The 22749-nt window shown below is 36.3% G+C and overlaps 1 protein-coding gene across 6 annotated transcripts in view; it reads right to left on the reverse strand.

Moving 5' to 3' along the window:
- DGKB (diacylglycerol kinase beta) overlaps nt 1–22749 on the reverse strand; it is a 638091-nt gene that overhangs the window by 614274 nt on the left and 1068 nt on the right. The window lies entirely within an intron of this gene.

A 22749-nucleotide genomic window follows, 5' to 3' on the forward strand; every position in this document is an offset into this window, starting at 1 on the left:
AAGCACAGTTGATGTGATTTACTTTCAAATGAACTCAACAAGGATTTCAGCCAATTTATGTTTTTTATTGTAATCAAAATATTTTATAATTTTAGAATTAATTTTATATCTACTTATGTCATTTCATACAATTATAGAAAGCCCAAGATATCTTAACACGTTAAAAGAAAACTAAATAAGGGGTGCTGGGTGGCTCAGCTGGTTAAGTGACTGCCTTCGGCTCAGGTCATGATCCCAGAGTTCTGGGATTGAGTCCCACATCGGGATCCCGGCACAGTGGAGAGCCTGCTTCTCCCTCTGACCTTCTCCCCTCTCATGCTGTTTCTCTCTCTCTCTCTCTCTCTCTCTCTTTCTCTCAAATAAATAAAATCTTAAAAAAAAAAGAAAACTAAATAAAAAAATTGTTTAAAAACTCTAATTGAGGAAGCAGTGAGTTCTCAGTACAAACTAAAATTTAGGTAGGAGACAAAAATGACTAAATTTTAATGGGTAAAATACTAAAATATGTAGATAAGCTATAACATATAATATTTAATTAATTCTCATTTCTTGTGTCTTCAACTACTACTTTTTATTCCTAGGGTGAGCAGATACTTAAAATATTTTCTTAAAATATTTAGAAATTTATCTCTGTGGTATACTAGATATAGGATATTTTTGCTATATCAGATATCAGCCTGGGGCACCTGGGTGGCTCAGTCTGTTAAGCGGTTAAGCATTTGTCTTCAGCTGGGGTCATGATCCCAGGGTCCTGGGATAGAGCCCCGTAATCAGGCTCCTTGCTTGGCAGAGAGCCTGTTTCTCCCTCTCCCTCTGCCTGCCACTCCCTCTGCTTGTTTGCATGTGCTCTCTCTCTCTCTCTCTGTCAAATATATAAATTTTTAAAAAATCTGAAAAAAAAAAAAGAAAAGAAATCAGCCTTTGGGTGGGAGGACATGGTTATTATAGTATCTTATTAAAAGTAAAAATCACAAGGACATATTGATGTGGAAATGTTGGGATCTGGAGCAAATGATCCATTAAGAATTTTTGAGAGATTTTTGGTGCAAAAAAGTGGTTTTATCAAAGCACTGGTACAGTACCAGTGGGCAGAAAGAGTTGCACTAGGGTTGTGAGGGGTGACTATATACTTTCAAGTTGGGAGGGTGTTAGGGATAGTTTAAGTCCCTTAGGAACTTTGGAAGCAACATTTCCAGGAACTTGAGGGGGCTAGCCATGGGTTAGGAAAAGGTCATTTATTACTGTCTAGTAAAACCTTAGTCATGAGACCCTTCAGATGTATACCAGTGGGCCATATGCTTAAAGGATGATTACCAACATATATCTTGCGGGGGGTAGAGATAAAAGAAGTTTCCAAATGAATTTTTATATGTTAAAGTACACTTATAGAATCCAGGAGGTTGGGATAATGCTAAGCTAAGATTGCCTTTTGCCCTTCGCAAAGTATTAACATGGAGGCAGCTGAGTTCCAAGAGGAAGGTCACTCTCTCTGTTTCAAGGAATTCTCAATGGAATGTAAGTAGTAAGGAAATTTAATTTTTTTCTTTTGCCTTTGTTTCCACATCAATAGATTTTATATTTTAGTTAATTTCAACTAAGATAACTTAAAGTTGACTATGCTTTATGGTGTCAGATTTTAAAATTTCTCTCTGCCCTAAAAATATGATTATATTTTAGTTGAGGAAAACAAACAAACAAAAACAATGTTTAAAAAGCAATTACCTGCCTGGGGGCGGCTGGCTGACTCAGTCAGTTGGGCATCCGACTCCTGATTTTGGCTCAGGTCATAATCTCAGGGTTGTGAGATCGAGCCCCACATTGGGCACCACAGTGGGCATGGATCCTGCTTAGGATTCTCTCTCTCCCTCTCCCTCTGACCCCGACCCCCCCAAAAAAAGTCCCCCAAACAAACAACTCTCACCAAAATAACCTGAATAGCAAAAACAACTGTTAAAAGGAGACAACAGGCACAAAATGGAGTCACTTGTGTTAAATACCATATTGGTAACCCAAGACTTAATACCTAACCCAAATGCAGTTTCAACCCCCAAAGAGTATAAAATTCAACCAGTCAGGCTGGAATGAACTGGTCAGCACTAGTAAAATAATCTGCCAGATAGATCCTTCCACTCACCTGAGGAGGGAGAATTTACCTAAAATGATGCATTCTTTGTTAATAATTTCCTTTTTCTGCCCTCTTTATCACTTGATAAGCTTTTCTTATCTAGAATCCATGGAGGTCCTTTCTATTTGCTAGATGGGATGCTTCCCCATTCATTATGAATTGTTAAATAAAGCCAATTTGATCTTTAAATTTACGCAGTTGACTTTTTGTTATTTAACACAATAAAACTACGATTAACAATCAAGAAGAAAGTGAAACTAAGAGTATTAATTTTTTTCCAGCTTCTCCACATTTTGCAGACTACCTGCAAATAATATATATGGCTTCTAAAAATAAAACTTAATTTCTTTAATTGCCCTTACTCATCAAACCTATAATAACACAACCTGTATCACCATTGACTTTTCTTTTAGAGGCATGATCTTTTACTCATTGTTTTTCCTTTCCCTAAATAGCAATATCTAAATAGTTTATATGTTAAAGAATATAATAATTTTGTTCTTGCCAATTAGGATATGGACTATGACAAAGAAAGGAAATAGAGGGTTTCAGAGAGGAAAATAGAGAAATAGAATGATGAAAGATACAGATTGAGAAAGAGGGCATGAGAGATGAATCAAATTTAATCACTTTGGAGAAGGAAACTTTAGCAAAGTATCTTTATGACTGATAAGAGCTCAGAAAGCTACATTATATTATATACCTGAAAAATTACTAAGATTCTCAAAAGTCCCTTCACTAGTCTACACTTGGAGAAATTTTTGTATATGGTTTGCTGTGTCACAACCAAGGTGAGTTTCATCAGAGATTAGAAACCATACAGTTTATTTACACTCACCCTTTGAAAAATTACTAAATTGGCCTCATCTTTGTCAGTTAAGATCATATTACAAAGTTATAGGAAGCATCATTTAAAGGTCTATTTTTATTAATTATAAAATTATAGAATTTTATACTTTTTGATTCTCATCAGAAACGGTCTGTTCCATATAGATTAGTCCCAACAGAAACAGCCTGTTTAATGGAAGTATAAATTAGCAACAAAGAAAATTATAGACCAGGTAAGCAGAGATACTAAAGAGCATTCTTTTAGCTGTTGTTCTGTTTGTGCTCCTGAGTTGTGTGAAATGTGTGGCTCCCAACAGGCTTGAACTGAGAGCTCCTCTCTAGGGCAGGATTGTGTTTCAGGTGGACTAAGCCATTTAGCTGGCTGCTGGCTAACAAGGCAATGCCACCCTTCTCCAAAAATACATTTTTAAAGGTTCACAACTTAAACATACGACCCAGGCTATTTCCCCTTTCCTTAAAATTGACTCTCTATTCAAAACAGAAGTATAACTGAATCCTTACCTACTAAAAACAAAAACATAACTGAACTCTTACCTCTATGTTATATCAACAAAGGATATACTGTGATGTAGAAAACTAAAGGAACACAAATACAGAGGTATCTTGGGCTTTCTGACATTCACTTCAGTTTTATTAATTGCATTAACTCTCCAATTGCAAACTTCCCTTTGCCCACTTACTGCAGCATCATACCTTCAGTATTTCTTGTTACTCCCGTTGCCCTGAGGCAGCCTATTTGATTTTGTCTTTGCCGCTCAGGGATTGCACAGAACAGCAGTGTTAAACTTGCGTAAAAATGAGACAAGCCTTTAAATGCTTACGCTAACAACTTGACTGACCTCATCATGTTTCTTCCTACTAAAGCCTGGAAATGGATTCTGCTTGAAGAAATGTATCTCGTCATCAAAGCTTCTGTTCATAATCTTCGATTTTTTCATGAAGCTCTCACGGCTTTCAAAGTGACTGTAAACTCCCTGCCCATCAGAACTATCTCAAAACCATTTTAAAGGATATACTAGAAACACTTGGAAAATCATCCATGTCTCAGCCCAGCAGCTTCCAAGAAATTTCATGCTTCATATTTTGTCTCCTTCCTCATAGCAAACATTTATATCCTTTATGAATAACTTGAACTTTGGAAGAATGGAGCACCCTTGTTCTCTTATTCATTCTCTTCCTTACTATTCTCATTCTTGCTGGGGAGCAATTTTTCTTGATTATGCTTTGTTTTTAAACTAATGATTACCCAAAGGATAACAAAAAGAGTCAGTAGAGCAGTAATTAAAGGCATGGACTCCAGGCACAGTTCACCTGATTTGAACTATGGCTCTAGAATTTAAAATCTCTATGATCTTGTGCAAGGTAATTTAAATTCTCTGGGCTTCAATTTCCTCATCTGTGAAATGACAATAATAATAATTGCTGGCCTCAGAGGGTTGCTATGATTAAATATGTAAATACTGTTAAAGCACAGATACTTAGAAAAATGTGAGCTATAATAAATTCATGATAGTCTCCTTTTTAAGTGTTAGATATTATACTATATTTGCCATCCAATATATGCTCTCAGTGATAATAAATATCAGCATGTAACATTTGGCTTGCCTTAAAACTACACTGCTCTGAACACGCTAAAATAGACCCAAATTCTTCAATGAGCCATCTTTTGCCCTCATGAGATGAAGCCATGAATAACAGCTGACCTAGACTACACAGGATACCAAAATAATGGTCTTGTGAGCTTTGACCTGCAGGGCTCTGGCAGGATGGAGCCAAGACACTGCAAAGAGCTACAAAAAAGAAAGAGAAAGGGAAACAGGAGAAAAAAGGGCATAGAACAAAGGAACAAATGTTTTGTCCCATCCTTTGCACTCTAGATATGTTTTTTATCAGCTACTCATAGTATTACATTCTTTGTGAAAGATGGACTGTATTGGAACACCCTTTAAAACACTGTATGAAGTAAGAACATAGGAACAGTTGGAGAAGGCATTGCTTAGGATTCTTGACCCTTGGAATGGCCACATCTAAATATAGGCATACCATAGCAAGTTTAAGAAGCTTACTACTGTAGCCTTTAAACTGACAGTAGAGAGGGGTAGAACATTTTGAAAGAGAGACACTGACAAAATGGAGACATAAGACTCTGCAGTGAATGTGCTGAAGAAAGATAAGCTTTGACAATAGTGTTTCTACTCCAAAGCACGACCAAGCTACATTTTGTGGCTTTATCAAAATGTTCCCTCAAAGAAACTTCCTGCAGAAAGCATTCAGTAAAGGGGCCTGCTACATAATGACTTATCTATTTATTATACAATGTTTAGAAAGAAAGTTGGGGATTCTTTATAGAGAATAAAGCCCCATGAGGAATATGGTATAGCTTAGGGCGTCTACATCACATCTTAGCCTTCCACATAGAGACCCCATATGGATAATAACAGATGAGTTACACAGCTTCTGCAAGATATCATTAGACACTAAATTTCAAAATACTTGAGAGACTGTTAGAAAAGTTCCAGGGAAAGACACTTTGAACTGTCAATTGAAGAAGTCATAGAAAAATGAACTCTGAAATACAAAATATGAGGAAGTTAAAATACCATTTTTGAAGTGGTTTGTGGAGGAGAATCTGGAAAAATGTGGGTAAAGTTGTAGTACCTCTGTGCCAAGTTCTGTGCTAATAGTATTTTAGAAAGTAAATCATTCAGTTAGGAAGTGCCAAGATATATATGCTAAGTTCTTTACCATCTGGAGAAAAGAAGATAAAATATAGGCAATTTTGTGATGTACTAGAAAGTTTTTACAAAAGATGCTAGAATGGAGGGTTTAGGCAAAGATGGCCCATTGAGACTCAAACACCTAATAGGAGCAATATATGGCCCAGTGCCAAGTTTTGCCAGCCATCAATCTCCCCAAGGTATCTGAGAATCCTTCTAGTTTTAATTCAAGGAGGGTCAAGAGAAATCAGAGATTATGGAGAACCAGGAAAAAAATCAGAAATAGCTGAAGACACAAGGATCATATACTAACTCAAGAAAATATATCTGGTAGAAAGCTAAGATGTTGGTGGACATTTTATATCATTTGAATGAGGACTTCCAATCCTCAGTTTTATGAGTAGAGGTGGTGTCATGAATGAGCTATGGGATTCCACTCAAAAGGACACCCTACCTATTGCTACTAATGCAGTCTGGGGGAGTGCATTAATTATTAATTAGTCCTGGATATCTCTGGATATTACTGTCCACAATTCCCTAGAAAGACTATTGACATAACTCCCCATGGTCTAAATGTACAAAGTTACCTGGGCCGGCTACAGCATGCAGCTCTTGAAGTTGGCAGGAGAGACTGAGGAAGTCAAAAAAATGGTGCATATGGACCCAGCACTTGTAACCGGACTATTGTTGCAATTCCAATCTCTTTTAGGTACAGACTTATTCTTTATGTCATATGGGATAGATGGACTAGCATTTTTTCATGCTCTCCTTGCATGTCTTTGTTCCAACTTGCTTGGTCAGATAGAAGTCAAAAGCATCATGAGAATATCTCTAAATGTCTCAGCCTACAGGCCATGATGAAAGGAGCCACACACAAAGTATAAACTTTTTTGACACTGTAAGTTTTCATATACCCAAGGACCTAAAAGAATGGATGACAGGGAAACTACAAGGTAGGAGGAAGGGTTTTCTCATTTTACATAGAATGTGGATCAGGAACAGTGGAGCAATTACAGGACACATGGAATGTTATCAGTGATTATTTTAGGAACATCTATTTCTCCAAGATGAATCTCTAAGGGATTACATTAAGAAATTCTTAAGTTAGTGGTATTATATTTTATTTCTCAGCTCTATGTTTTTTGATCATACCAGGAGATAATGCAACAAAAGGAAAATTACCACAGAACTCAATATAATGATCATGGCAGCCATTTGTGAAAAAAGGAAGAATTTTACAAGGTACCTTCAGAAAACAACTTTGGAAATGGCAGAAACTATAATTACATGAAGGACTTCCATATAGTATTTCCAGATAAATGCTCTGTGGAAGCAGTTATTGCTGTTTTAGAAATACCTCCCAGAGCTGCTGAGAGCAATACCTGAAGTCTTTGATACCTAGGAAAAGAGAAAAGACTGGACATCATTAGGATACAGTTTTTGTGATCCCAAAGAGTCCAATATGTTAAAATGTTATTTTTTTTTTAAATTCTGGCACTTGTGAAGTGAGTATGAAGGAGGTAGAAGGGAAAATGTGCCCTTTCAGAAATATTTCAAAATATTTAGAATTCTGACTCTTAAGTTTTTAAAAAATTGTATACATTGATTTTATTTTCCATCATAGCCAGCTAACCTGATATTGGTAATAGACTATTTAGTAGTCACATCAAATCACATTTTACCAATAATCAAAATGTATCCTCTGTTCTATGAATCTGTGGGATTCATTATAGACTACCTTCCTTGAATACCTTCTAACTAAGGCAGAGCTTTTATGAGTTAATTTCTAGAGAAAGACTCATTTGGCAGGAAAAAAATGACTAATCTCTAATATCCATGGGGAAACTACAAACCAGGAATAGTTGGCAGAATTTTGTAAACAGCTGGGAGACTCTCCTGTCCAAGTCAAAGCTGCAGCTACCAGCATTTTGCTCTTCTCTTGATTTTTAATGTGAGAGCCTTTGTTCTCCACTGACTTCAGTTTGAGGGTAAGTTTCAAGGGACAGTGGATTATCGCAATCTAGTAAAAAAACTAAGCTTAAAAATGGTCTAGAAGTTACTTATCATTTGGCAGCTATAGCAGCTCAAATAGTAATGCATTCTGCTTCAAAGGCACTTACAACATTGGACAGAAGGTCAATTGCATCTTCAACATTTATTCAATTCCAAGTTCTCAAACCATTCAGCAAAAGGAGAGACTATCTAGTCTATGTGTCCCTTTTCCCCCAAATCCTTCCTTTCTGTGTTCGTTCAACAATAAAGCACTAAAAAATAAGTTAATGGTGATTGATACTTGTGTGAGGGCCCAGGGCAACCTGCCCCAAAATATGACCCTTTGGCATATTGATTATGCTACATTAAAGTTACTTAAGAAAGAGTCAGGGCAAGAAAAACACTCTGACCCATCTTTTTCTCTAGAAAGCAGGAAATAAACCTCCCACATGAACGATATCCTCCCTGTACCAGGAGGTAAAGAGACATTCTGAGCACCAGAGTTAGGGAATTGAGAGCTGAGAAGACTATGTAAACAAACCTTGTTACTTTTACTAAATACTCTAGCCCAAATCCTGTTTAGAATTCCTTACCAATTAAAGTTCCCAAGTATAAGTTTTCTTTGTCTTGTCAAGTCTCACATATTTATGTTTCTTTGTCTAAAAAGTATAAAAACTGCCTGTTTTGGTCATTTCTTTTAAGTTTTTATTCAAATTCTAGTTAGTTGACATACAGTGTAATATTAGTTTCAGTTGTACAATATAGTGATTGAACACTTCCATACAACACTCAATGTTCATCACAAGTGTACTTCTTAATCCCCATACCTATTTAATGCATATCCCAACCCACCTCCCCTCTGATAGCTTTGGTCGTTTCTTTAGGTTTCAATTTTATTATTGGGCCTTTATGTGCATGTAATTAAACTTTGGGTTTTTTTCTCCTGTTAATTGGTCTCATTGTCAATTTAATTCTTAGGTTAGCTAAAAGAACATTAAAAGGTATAAGAAAAATTTTCCTCCATGACACTTGCAAGAAAAAGATGTGTGCGTGGGGGAGGGATATGTCTGTGTTTTAAGAGGTTTACTTCTTCAATAAAATGGAAGAATTAAGCCTATTTTTAATGGCTTGGCTCTAAAATACTACCAACTAAATGGATTCCCTTTCAACCTTCCTTGATGAATACAGACAAGTGGTGAGTCTACCTCTAACTTGAAAATGTTCACAGATAGGAATCTGAAAACAGAGAATTAGAATAAAGGGAAAGAAAGAAGGTCAGAGATGAAGACAAAGAGACTCTGGGCCCAAATATAAGGCTACCTTTATATAAACTAAAAGGCAATCTGATAGGAAAACGTGTTTTCATCAACCTCTGGAACTGATTATGGTGGTAATGACTATCATAAGCTTATGTTTACTTGGGAATAATTCTCAATATTTCTTTCATGTTTCTGCAAGTCTTAACAAACAGAGATGACTTTTATTCCAGACCATCATTTCACAGATATTTTTGTAGTGAAAACCCTTGGGAGACATAGATTGTGACCTTCTCTTGAGCAAAAGGCAACTTTGTTTCCCATCCATTATAAAAGATTCAGGTTCCCTAAACTTAGGATTCCTCTCCTATAACTCAACTCACTGCTTGTACAGAGGTCACCTGGCCTTTTCATGTTTCCCCATGAGAACTAAAGTGGAGATAACAATGAAAACCTGAGGTGATTGCTGTCTGTTGTGACATGGTTAATAATGTTCTTTTCCTATGATCCAGGAGTATCATGTCTTCTAGCATCATAAATCCGCAGCACACTAAATTGCTACATTGTGAGTGGGGTAAAATCTTGGCAATGTTCTCCCCCACAATAGGTAAAAGTGAAAAAATTGGGGCACAATGAGCAGGTGGGTATTTTTCATATAATCCATTGAAGCAAACTGTAAAATTTAACAAACAGTGAAATTATAAATGTGTATTTGGGATAAGCAGAGATATTGTACTGCAGAAGAAGAAAAGAAATAGTATAAAGATAACTCAGAACATTCTAATGGTAACTATAATGAAAGCAGTAATTAACTTACATATGGTGGTTTGCAGTTTACAAAGCATTTCCATACATAGTATTTTATTTGAGTCTTCCAGCAATCTTGTGAGATAGGCTTTATTATTTTCTTAATTACACAGTTGAGAAAATTAAAGTTTAGAAAGATTATGTAACTTGTTAAAGGCTAAAACTAATATGTTAAAAAAATAAAGAGTAGAGGTGAACTTAAGAAAATTGAATAAAACCAAAACAAAAATTAAGATTTGGCCATAGGTTCAGAATCTTTCATCACAAGTTGTTCCCTTGATATGATGCCCTTTCTGCCACTATGGACATGTCTTCTCTCCTATGTGAAAGAACAAAATCCTTCTCTTTACTGTATTCATTTTAGCCATAATTTTTGCTCTTTCTTTTAATGGCTCAGATTCTATTAAAAAAAATAGTGTGTATGTATTCTCTCTCTCTTCCACTCATCCCACTGCATTTACTATTCTAAGAAAAAAAAAATCTTTGTTAAAATCACCAGTAACACTGTGAATGATGAAAATTCTGGGCACATTTTGGTTATTAAGTTACATCTCACCTTCTGAAAACACTTTTCTTTAGATTGTAGAATACTAGTCATTCAGTTATTTCCTCCTTCCTTTCTAGGTACTATATTCCAATTGCTTTCACAGATATCTCATCTTCTAACTGCCTTGTGAACACAATGATCTCTAGCACTCCTTCTCCATCTTTCTCTCCTTGCTCAATTTTCTTCCACTGGGTCACCTAATCTATTCTCATTGTATGATTACCACCCACAATGCAAAAGCACAACCATTCTATAACTCCAGTTCTGATTTATTTCTTGAGCTCCAGATCTGTATGCCAAAGAATCTAATTCATATCTTCAATCATTAGATGGATAGAAAACTATGGTTTAAAATGTCCAAAATCAAGCCATTTCTCTCTAAACCTGTTATTAATTAATTAATTAGTTATCTTGTTTTTTCTTTGTATTCCTTTCCTGGATTAAGAAAACCACACTATTCCCAAGCTGGAGTACCCCATCTACCTTCCTTAGTCCTCATACCCCAATGGTGATTGTACCTGATTTATTCTACCTCTAGATACTCTCTCTAATATGTAATTATCTCTCTGTTAGCAATACCTTAAACTTCATTTAACCCTGTGTATTCCACAACTTGTACTAGAAAAATATTCTCCTAATTGTTTTAGTCTCCCTTTAATCAAAAAGTTATTCTATACATACTTCTTTCTGAAATTAAAATCTTATAATTTCACTATCCTTTCTAATACTATCTTCAATGTCTCCCAATAAGTATATGATAATAGACAATCTTTTATTATGGCATTCACAGACCCATCTTTTATGACTATTGCTGATCAGCTTTGTCTTAAGCACTTTTATGCATGTACATGTAAACACATCATACATGCTCCTACAAAAATATGTACATACACCAACACACACGTCCAACTATCTGCTAATGTGTCACAGTATGTCATGCCTCAGCACATGTTCTGATAACTGCTTGGAATTTCCCTATTTTTCTTATCCCTATCCAATACTTTCAATTAAAATTAAAATACCATTCCCCTCTCAACTCCTATCCACAGGAAGCAGAATTAAAAGCTCTCCAAGTGTCTTGCACAGACTTTGAATCAAGATGGCAATGTAAGAGGCTCCTGAACTCACCTCCACCCATGAACACACCAAATCTACAGTTACATATAGAGCAATTCCATATGAAAGAAATCCATAAGCTAGAATGACTTTGACACATCAGGCAAATGAGAAAACCCACAATGAAACAGGTAGAAGGGACTGAGACACAATCTTGCCATAAACCCTACCCCCATCATGGTAACAGAGAATCAGAAGGAAACAAAACTGCCAGCTTAACCCTGAGGAGCTGAAGGAGGTTGAACATGAGACGTTGAACCCCACATCTGGTTTCCCAAATCTTATTACCTCCTTCTGAGAAATGAACCCCCAAAACATCTAGCTTTGAAAGCCAACAGTGCTGGTGTCCAGGAAACGGGCTATAGTGAACTAAGAAACAGTTCTTTTTTTTTTTAATTTTATTTATTTGTCAGAGAGAGAAATTGAGAGAGCACAAGAAGGGGTAGCGGCAGGCAGAGAGAGGGAGAGAAGCAGACACCCCGCTAAGCAGGGAGCTTGATGCAAGACTCGATACCAGAACCCTGAGATCATGACCTGAGCCGAAGGCAGACACTTAACTGACTGAGCCACCCAGGCACCCCAAGAAACAGTTCTTAACATACTCGCCCAAACTCAATGGAGCTAAGCCCCAGGTCCAGCACAGAGGCAGCCGACTAAAGGCCTATTTGCTTATCTTAAAAGCTGTGGCCTATTAAAAATAAATTTTCTGAAAAAGGAAATAAAGAAATCGATCCCATTTACAATAGCATTGAAACAATAAAATACTTAGGATTAAATTTACCTAAAGAGGTAAACAATCTCTACTCTGAAAACTGTATGACACTCATAAAAGAAATCAAAGGAGACACACATAAGTGAAAAGGTATCCAGTGTGTATGGATGGGAAGATTACTGTCAAAATGTCAACACTACCAAAATCTATTTATAGATTCAATGTAATGTCTATCAAGATTCCAATGGCATTTTTTATAGAAGTAGAAAAACACTCCTAAAATATATAAGGAACCACAAAGACCCTGAATAGCTAAAGAAATCCCAAGACAAAACAGGAGGTATCACACTTCCTGATTTTGAGTTATACTATAAAGTTATGGTCATCAAAACAGTATGGTAATGACATAAAAACAGACAAATAGACCAATGAAACAGTATCAAGAGTCCAAAAATAAGCCCAATGTATAAAGTCAACTAATATTTGACAAGGAAGGCAAGACCACTCAAAGGAGAAAAGACAATTTTTTAATAAATAATGCTGGGATAATTAGATATTCACATGTAAAAAAATTAAACTGGACCCATAACAACACCACTCACAAAAATTAATACAAAATGGATTAAGGACTTAAATATAAGACCTAAAGGCATGAAACTCCTAGAAGAAAACAAGGGGAAATAAAGCTCCTTGATATGGGTCTTGTAATGAGTCCTAGATATGAGTCCTAAAGCACAAGCAACAAAATAAAAAAAATACAAGTAGGTCTATATCAAAATAAAAACAAACAACAAGTAGGTCTATATCAAAGTAAGAAAGCTCTCCAATTAAAAATAAACCATCAAAAAAAAAAAAGGAAAAGAAAAGGAAAAAAGAAAGGGAACAAAACATAGGAGACTCTTAAAAGCAGAGAACAAACTTAGGATCAATGGAGAGAGGTGGGTGGGGGATGGGCTAGATGGGTGATGGGTATTAGGGGAGCACTTGCTGTGATGAACATTGGGTGTTGTATGTAAGTGATGAATCACTGAATTTTATTCCTGAAACAAATATTGCACTGTATGTTAACTAACTACAATTTAATTAAAAAATTTAAAAAAGGAAAAATAAGAAAAACCAACAACAACATGAAAAAAAAATCCATGGAATGGGGAAAAATATTTGCAAACCATATATCTGATAAGGTGTAATAATCAAAATCTATAAAGAACTCATACAACTCAATAGCAAAACCACAAATAACCCAATTTAAAAATGGGCAAAGGACATGAATTGGCATTTCTCCAAAGATATATCAATGGCCGACAGGTACATGAGAAGATGCTCAACATCACTAGTCACTGAGAAAATGGAAATTAAAATCACAGTGATATATTACCTCATGCCTGTTAGAATAGCCACCATCAAAAAGATGAGAGGCAACAAGTGCTGGTGTGGATGCAAAGAAAAATGAACCCCCATGTACTGTTGGTGGGAATGTAAATTGGTGCAGCCACTATGGAAAACAGTATAGAAGATCCTCAAAAAATGAAAAATAGAACTAACATATGATCCAGCAATTCCACTCCTGGGAATATAGCCAAAGGAAGTGAAAACCCTAATTCAAAAACATATCTGCATGCCCATGTTTACAGGAGCATTATTTGCAATAGCCAAGACATGGAAATAACCTAAGCGTCCTTTGATAGATGCATGGATCAATAAGGTGTGTGTGTGTATGTATGTTTCTGTATAGTGGTATTATTCAGCCATTAAAAAACCAAGAAATCCATTGTGATGAAGAATCCATGGGTGGAATTTGAAGGCATTATGCTAAGTGAAATAAGTCAGATAAAGACAAACACCATTTGACCTCACTTACATGTGGAATCTAAAAACAAACAAACAAACAAACCTTATAGAAAAAGAGATAAGCTTGTGGTTACCAAAGGTGGAGGCTCGTGGGACAGGGGTGTTGGAAGAAGGTGATCAAAAAGTACAAACTACCCCTTTTAAGATAAATAAATGCTAGGGATGTATGTATATCATGATGATCATAGCTAACATTGCTGTATGATACATAAGAATGTTGTTAAAAGAGTAAATCCTAAGAGTTCTCATCACAAGAAGAAGACTTTTTTCTCTTTTTTTTCTATCTTTTATTTTATCTATAAGAGAAAACAGATGTTAGCTGAACCTATTTTAATCATTTCACAATGTATGTGAGTCAAACCACCACACTGTATGCCTCTAACCTAAACAGTGACATATGTCAATTACTTCTCAATAAAACTGGAAGACAAAAAAAAAAGGCTGTGGCCTAAGGGGCAATCTTCTAATTTAACACATATCTAAAGGACCTAATGCAATATTCCCCAAGAAATAGGGAAGCTAGCGCTCCCCCTCTCTCTGTATCAACTGGAAAGGAACCAGTACACATATCGGGTACCAGGCTTTTGCGGCTGCTGCCCAGGGGATGCATCCCTTGATCATCTGGTTCTGCTGGCCAGCAGGGCTTATGTTTGCAGGTCCCTCCAGTCCATAGCAAATAGAATTCGTTCTTAACTACTACCCCCCTGCCCCCAGGGCACAAAGCAGAGATGGCAGAGGAAAATTCCCTGGCTGTGTAAGAGGCATATTTGCAGATCATATACCAATAAGTACATAAGAAGATGCTCAATATCACTAAACATTAGAGAAATGCAAATCAAAACACAACGAGATATCATTGCACACCTGTTAAAATGGCTATTATCAAAAAGGCAAAACATAAGTGCTGGAGAAGATGTGGAAAAAAGGGAAACTTTGTACACTGTTGGTAGAAATGTAAATTGGTACAACTACTGTGAAAAAGAGTGTGGAGGTCCCTCAAAAATTAAACATAGAACCACCATATGATCTAGCAATCCCACTTTTGGGACTATATCCAAAGGAAATGAAAACCCTAACTCGAAAAGATATTTGCACCTCCATGTTTGTTGCAGTATTATTTACAATAGCCAAGACACAGAAACAATCTATCCACAGACGAATGAATAGATAAAGAAAACGTGTTATACACACACACACACACACATACACACACACAAATATTATTCAGCCATGAGAAAGGACATCCAGCTGTTTGTGACATGTGTGGACTTTGAGGCATTATGCTAAGTAAAAAATGTCAGACATGAAAGACAAATGCGGTATGATCTCACTTATATGTGGAATCTTAAAAAGCCTGAACTTGCAGATCTAGAAAACTGACCGAAGGTTGCCCAAGGATAAGGGTAGGGTATGTGGGTTTGGTGAAAATGAGGGAAGGAGGTCAAAAGGTATAAACTTCTAATTATAAGTAAGTCCTGAGAACATAATGTACAGTATGGTGACTACAGTTAATAATACCATATCGTGTTATTTGGAAGTTGCTAAGAGAGTAGATCTTAAAGGTTCTCACCATAAAAAAAAAAAAAAAAAAAATTGTAACTATGTGTGGTGACAGATGTTAACTTAACTTATCATGGTGATCATTTTGCAATACATCTTAAATCATTATGTTGTACACCTAAAATTAAAACAATCTTATAGTTAACTATATCTCAATAAAATGCCTTGTATATATAACACTCAGAGAATATATTTAATTGCTTTATCATCATCTGCCACATTATTTGTCTATCTGAATATACTAGGTTCTTTGACTGAAAGCACCAAAATATTCATTTCTGTATTAACCAAAGCCAAATGTAATAAAGAATAAAAGGTTCTAAGTCCTGTTGGCTGAATAACGACCATTGAGTAAAATTAAGTCCCTCTAGTCTGTGTACTTGCATCTGTGTGTATAGCACTTCTGCTATAATGGGGAAGGTGATGATGAAGGAAACTTTCGGCAAATAACAACCTTTATAACTGAGTTAAGAATGAAGTACAGAATTCAATATGCATGATTCTTAGTGATAAATTTTGTTATGAATTTATCATATTAATGTTAGTGATAAAATAATAGTTGTTATTTTTTGATGGGAATTAACATCCTCATTTTATAGGAAAATAGAAGCTTAAAGAGATTATGATGATTAAGGTTCCAAAGTCAATGGTAGGTTCCATTTTATTTGTGTGATACTGGCCACATTAATAATTTTCACCAAATGTTTTAGTGCTCCCCTGACAGTGGGCAGACAGAAATAAGGCATTTCTCTACTCACTTGGAATTAGATGATTCATGTGGCTTGCTTAGGCAAAATAAATCTAAGCATATCATTGCCAGGGAGAAGGCTTAAGAGCCAACCCTCAATTCTCAAGCTCTCTGTTTGTCTCTGCCATAGCATCTGCCAATTTTTGAAGTTGACGACTGTTCCATCTAACTGGGACTTGATCAAGGACAAAGTGAAATTAACCATTTGCTGACTCAGATTTGGAAATAAAATATGATCAAGAAATCAGCTCCTATTTCATTAAGCCACTGAGATTTTGTGAATTTTTCAGTCGTTAACAATTTGGCCCACCTCGACCAATACTTCATAGAAGTCCTAACTTCAATATTAAAGTTTGTTTGAACATAAGCCTTAAAAGAGCTGTTTTTGAGTTGATTTTTTTTTTTTTTGGCAAGTTTGAGAAGTTGGAAAAATAGATGTTTAAAATAATTATTGGAGATTTGTTGTCTTTAGGACACAAAAATAATGGAATTTAGACATTGATAGATATTACTTTCTTTCACCATTGCAAATTTCATTATTAAAAGATTTAAGATGGGCACCTGGGTGGCTCAGTTGGTTAAGCGCCTGCCTTCGGCTCAGGTCATGATCTTGGAGTTCCGGGATCGAGTCCCACATCGGGCTACCTGCTCGGCGGGGAGCCTGCTTCTTCCTCTGACCCTTCCCCCCTCATGCTATCTCTCTATCTCTCATTCTCTCTCTCTCTCTCTCAAATAAATAAAATCTGTAAAAAAAAAAAAAAAAAAGATTTAAGACATATATGTACCCAGAGAAGCTACCAAGGAGAAAATCAGTCTGAAACAGTACAACAAATAGGAAACAGAGCCAGAAATGAGGCAAAAGAGATTATGCAGCCAACATACATTCCAGAAATAAAATCTGGGTCAAAGCCAGGAACTGCTGAGTTAATCAATGTGAATCAGAAGAAACAGGGTCGGAAATGAGAGACATGTATTATCTAAAATAGAGTTGCTGATTCCAATTTCAGACCAAGTATCAGGGCAAAGTCAAGACTTTTCACATAAGTAGTATAAATGAATAGGCCTAAAAATTTTTTATTAAAAAAAAGCTCTCTTCTGATATCAAACTACCTCATTTATCACCATCATGATCATCATCATAACAATAACATATTGAGTCCTGAGCATTTACGGGCATTTTCACATTTAACCATCATCACAATCCCAGGACATGGGTGAGGAGACTGAGCACAGCACTAGAACTCGCCTCATTTTATAAAATACCAAATTACGTACTCCCAGTCACTCTGCTACATGACCCTGTGTCATTTATTCTTTTGTTTTATGCAAAGAAAGTAATTATCATTAAATGGTTTGGCCTCCCAAAATAGAGCCAATCTAATACAGGGCAGAGGCCAAAATCAAAAGCAAACTGCATCATGACAAATTAGAAAGAGGACTAATATGTGACCTAAATTTGCTTAACAATAAATTTAATGGCCACAGGGGAGAGGTCAGGTCTCTTTCCCTCCATTTTCTTTGTCCCATCTTGTATGGATCAAGCACAAAACATATCTCAAACACACATTAGATCATCATGCTAGAGGGTAGAGTTTCTCAGGAGAGTAAGGCTACTTAGAATGGAAAAGGGTTTTACCATATTTCTATTTACAATTGTTTCACGATTTTCTTATCTCTCTTTCTCCTCCCATGCTTTTCATAAAGGAAGAGTGAGGGAGGTTCCAGGCACCGGCAGAATGAATGCAGGAGGAATACTGAAATCTGCCTCTATTTTAGGTAGAGCTTCACTGACGTTCACACATGATCCAGTCCAATCTACCACGGTAAGAGACCAGAAAGATATTTTGAGGCCAAAGCCATAGTTAGCAGCTTTGCCTCCCTGCTTTGTCCTGTATATAAAAACCTTTGAGAGATGGCTATGGCTGGTGGAGATGTGAGGACCTAAATCCCAGAGTCCAGCTTTCCCTATTTTGGAAACATGATTAATAACCCATTTATTAACATACTGATCTTCATAAGAAACATAAATGAATTATGACCGTTTTGATCTTCATCATTCATTGTGCCATTGCTATGTGCTGGGTAATCTGCCTGGAAGAGATAGATCATTTGCCTCCCTCTGAGGTGTGTTGTATTAAATGAGTTAACACTCGTACATTGTTTAGATTAGGGCACTCAAAATCTATTATTTGTTCTGATGATGTTTACTGTCTCATTAAATGCTACAACAATTCTTTGAAGTGGATTCTACTTTTCCAGGTGTCAAAGCTGAGGCCCGAGTAGTCTATGTAACATTCCAAATAAAGGTCAAACCACTCAAAGTACAGAACGGTGGTGGGGCTGGGGCTCAACACTATCAAATATTAGTCTGCCTGCAAAGCCTGTGCTCTTTCCACTAAGCCAGGCGACATGCCTCTCTCCAAGGAAGAAACTGTACAGTAGGGCCAAATATTAGGCATACTGGTCCTTACTGAAAAGAACACGTTCGTCATAATTCTGCACCTCTCCACAATGCCAGCTGCTATAAAGAGCATAAAATTTATGAAAATTTGGAAGTGCTCCCACCGTAATAACACAGTATTTTTCAAAAATAATTGGCATGCTATATAACACACTTTATATATAACAAATAAAGAGCTAAACCTAAGTGACAATATGTGGGCAGATAATGAATCACTTGGAAACAGCGTGTAGATTTTACAAAGACAGTATTGTCATCCATGAAAAGACCTGGAGTATCTTAACCCTTTGCTATGCCGTGAAACCACAGCAGGAAGCCCTGGCAAACTAATAATGTGATAAGCTCAATTCTCTACACGGCAGGAGCGAGAGCTCTCTATCTCGTAACAACAGTTTGGATGACTTTATATAAAGAGTGGGAAAGAAAATTATACGGCTCTCCCACATATCAATGGAAGTGTTTCCCATGGAGTGACTCAGCCTAAAACCCTAAACAGGAGCATGGTCTCAGCATGCTGTAGGCAACCACAGCAGGCTTCACATTAGCTGCCTTAAGCATTTGTGGGGACAACACAGAACCGAGGCTGCCAATAGCACCAGAAGTTTCTACCTTGTGGGAAGAATCTAGTCTTAGAGCAGCGGGGGAAGACACTGACTGTGCTCCAAAACGTGGCACTTTTCTATTGATCACCAACAATACATTCAAACAGCCCAAAGAACACACTCACTTCCTTCTTATTAAAACAATCATTGTAAACAGCTATATCATTTACAACTTGCCAGGCACTGCTATCATGATTTGACATATATTATTAACTCATTAGATTTAATACTCGCAACCCTTGACATATTGATTTTTTTCCGCATTTTACAAGTGTGAAAAATGGGACACAGAGATGTTAAGTAACTTTCCCCAAATGAGAAATCTAAAATATGGAGGCTGAGGATTTGAATACAAGCTGTCTGATGTGCTAGCTGTCTAACTAGGAGTGATGTGCCAATATCACTCTGTTTTTCCCCAAATGATCACAAGAAAAGCCCAAGTTGAGAAACTAAAATGTGTCCCCACCAAAGGCATACGTTGATATACTAGACTCCAATAGAAGCGGTCTTTGGGAGGTAATTAGAACGAGCTGAAGTCATGAGAGTGGGGCCCCAACTGGATTAGTGTCCTTATAATAGTCCCTGGGAACTTACTGCTCCTCTTACTCTTTGCATATGAAACACTTATTTGATATATATAGCACATATAATCTTAGCGTGCTGCAAATTTAACCTTAAAACAGTAACTTGTTTTTCATTTAATTTAATGCATACAAACAGCTTCTTATTGAAAGCTACAAAACAAAGTCAGGAAAGTGAATCCAATATACCATTTTCTATTAGACAATGGAGGAATGTAACTGTCAATGCTGCACTGCAATATGAAAAATCTGATGCTTAAATCCTGCTGACAAACTGATCACATGCACTAAACTGCATGGAAAATATACTACTTTCATAATCTTCAGAATGATGTTTGTTTCCAGCTATATTTTGACAATGGCAATTTATTATACAAGGATACATTCTAATCACAATATTCTTTGCCTCCTAGTTACACAGGAAATTTCTTGGGGTATTAAGTCTAGCACTTTTCATTCAGTCTTGCTTATTTAAAAAAGAGTAGCAAGTCTAATGATCATGGAATCTGCACTATTTTTTTTTTAACTCTCAGTTATTCAGTTAATTTGTGTCCTCATAAAATCAATTTTAAAATGTTCTTATACTCAATGTGTCACTTCTTACTACCAATTTATTGAATGCTCATTAATCTTTGTCTCAATATGTTACAACTTTTACATTTATGACAATTTTTATTACCACTTGTTTTAGGTACTTCCACAAATTAATTACTAAATCTAGCATTTTTATGATATAATTAAATGAATGCCATATTCCTTAGGCAATAAAATGAAAGTAGCAGTATTTAATACTTCAGTATTAAATTCTGTTTATCAATTCAAGTGGAATCTTAATATCTGAGCAGTCTTTATAAATGATAATTTAGCTATTATGGCAATAATTTACCTAATTTATTTTAATGCTTCCATAAACAATAACATATATTTTAATTATCCAGCTAAATTCATCATAAACTAAACCAAACTCCATGTTTTCTTTACTTGGGGGATTATGTCACCAAATTCTCCAATTCTTCAAGTCAAATCTTTGGAACTAAATTTTCGATTTCTCTTTCTCTCTCTCTCTGTTTTATTATTTCCCAAGCTCTCTGTTAGTTTTAATGCTATAATATCTGAATCTACACTTTTCTGGTCATCTTTCATTATCCACATTATTTAGTCTATTCCAGTAGCCCACTGGCATGACGCTAGTCTCTTTCCATTACCTTATACCATCCTTGAATTTGCCAAGTTAAACTCGTTGTTCTTGTTGTTCTGCCCTTAAAATCCTACAATTGGGGTGCCTGGGTGGCTCAGTCGTTAAGTTTCTGCCTTCGGCTCAGGTCATGATCCCAGGGTCCTGGGATCCAGCCCAGCATCGAGCCCCGCATCGAGCCCCGCATCGGGCTCCCTGCTCCGCGGGAAGGCTGCTTCTCCCTCTCCCACTCCCCCTGCTTGTGTTCCCTCTCTCGCTGTGTTTCTGTCAAATAAATAAATAAAATCTTAAAAAAAAAAAATCCTACAATTACTCCTCACTGCTTTACTCAAGTTTAGCACTGTATATTTTAATTTAATCTCATTTTTACATCCTTAACTGTACTTACACCCTTAATTTGTGGTATAGCTAAATATGACTCCTCTCCCTCAAATATATGCTGAATTTTCCTTTTTATCTATATTATATTCTTCTCCATTTACCTTAAACCTACCTTTTTTTTGTAGTTTAAAGAGGTTTATTAATGCAATAAATCAACTTCGTACACATTTTTATATATATAAAAAAACTAGCAAGTGATTTCAGAATGTTGTAGGCTTCATTAGAGCTTGGTCTCCAAAAACCTGTTTGAAAAAAGCAACATGTTCTTCACAGTGTTCTGGTGTGACGTTAGGGTTCCCTCGCAAACGCTGGTTTCGCTGTTCAAAAAACTGAAATATAGTATAGAAAAGCATGTTGTCTTCAGTCTGCTCCGCAGCATCCAAAAATTTTCGTGCAGAAATGTTGTCATGGCCGCCAATGCCCCGGATAAAGTGTAAGGCCGCTAACACTTGGTGTTTGGAAAGAAGCACTTCCACGATCTCTTAAACCTACTTTTAAGATTCACTTCAAACCTTACTTCTTCCATGAAGATTTCCCTTTCCCCATCTCCAACTGCATACTAAGGCCCTACAGAACCCCAAACTTTGTGGCACTTAAAATATTCTGCCTAGATACAGAGACATTTATTTATCCATTTGTTTCTAGCCTTCGTTAAACATCCTTGAACATATCTGTTCCTATCTGTGGTTCCTTCAGTGCCAAGCAGAATATTCTCCCTAAAGAAAATGCTAAGAATTATTTACTTAATTATTGGATATAACACAACAGCAGAGAGCATATAGAAATTGGAAAACATCGGTAAATCATTTTTTAGTCAATTTCCAAAATTATCAAGTATAAAAATGCAGATAAGAATTCAGCCATTTTGGACGAAATGGGACAAGAGGGTGAATTGTGCTCTCAGCTCCTCGGAACAGTTTTTGAATATGAGGAGCACATTTTGATGGCAGAAATTTCTGCCCCCCGCCAGCGATAGCTATTGTAATTTTTGTTATTGACTAAGAACATACACATGTTCTTATGGCTTTGCATCTTCATTGCAAACACCGGGCAGCACCCTCACAACCTCACCCAGAACACTTCAGCCCACAAGTGAGGAAGATTCTAGAAAACCTGTGAAGTTGGCCTTTTCAGATAATATGCATAAACACTTGTTTATTAATGTTCCTGACTTATCTGTACCCCATAAATGTATGTTATTATTCACTATCATCAACGTATCTATTACTTATTATTTCAAATTCTTCTT

Source organism: Eumetopias jubatus, unplaced genomic scaffold (assembly GCF_037043125.1).
Source record: "Eumetopias jubatus isolate StellerSeaLion01/CBP00866 unplaced genomic scaffold, mEumJub1_p1.0 scaffold_14, whole genome shotgun sequence".
In the NCBI taxonomy this organism is placed as follows: Eukaryota; Metazoa; Chordata; class Mammalia; order Carnivora; family Otariidae; genus Eumetopias; species Eumetopias jubatus.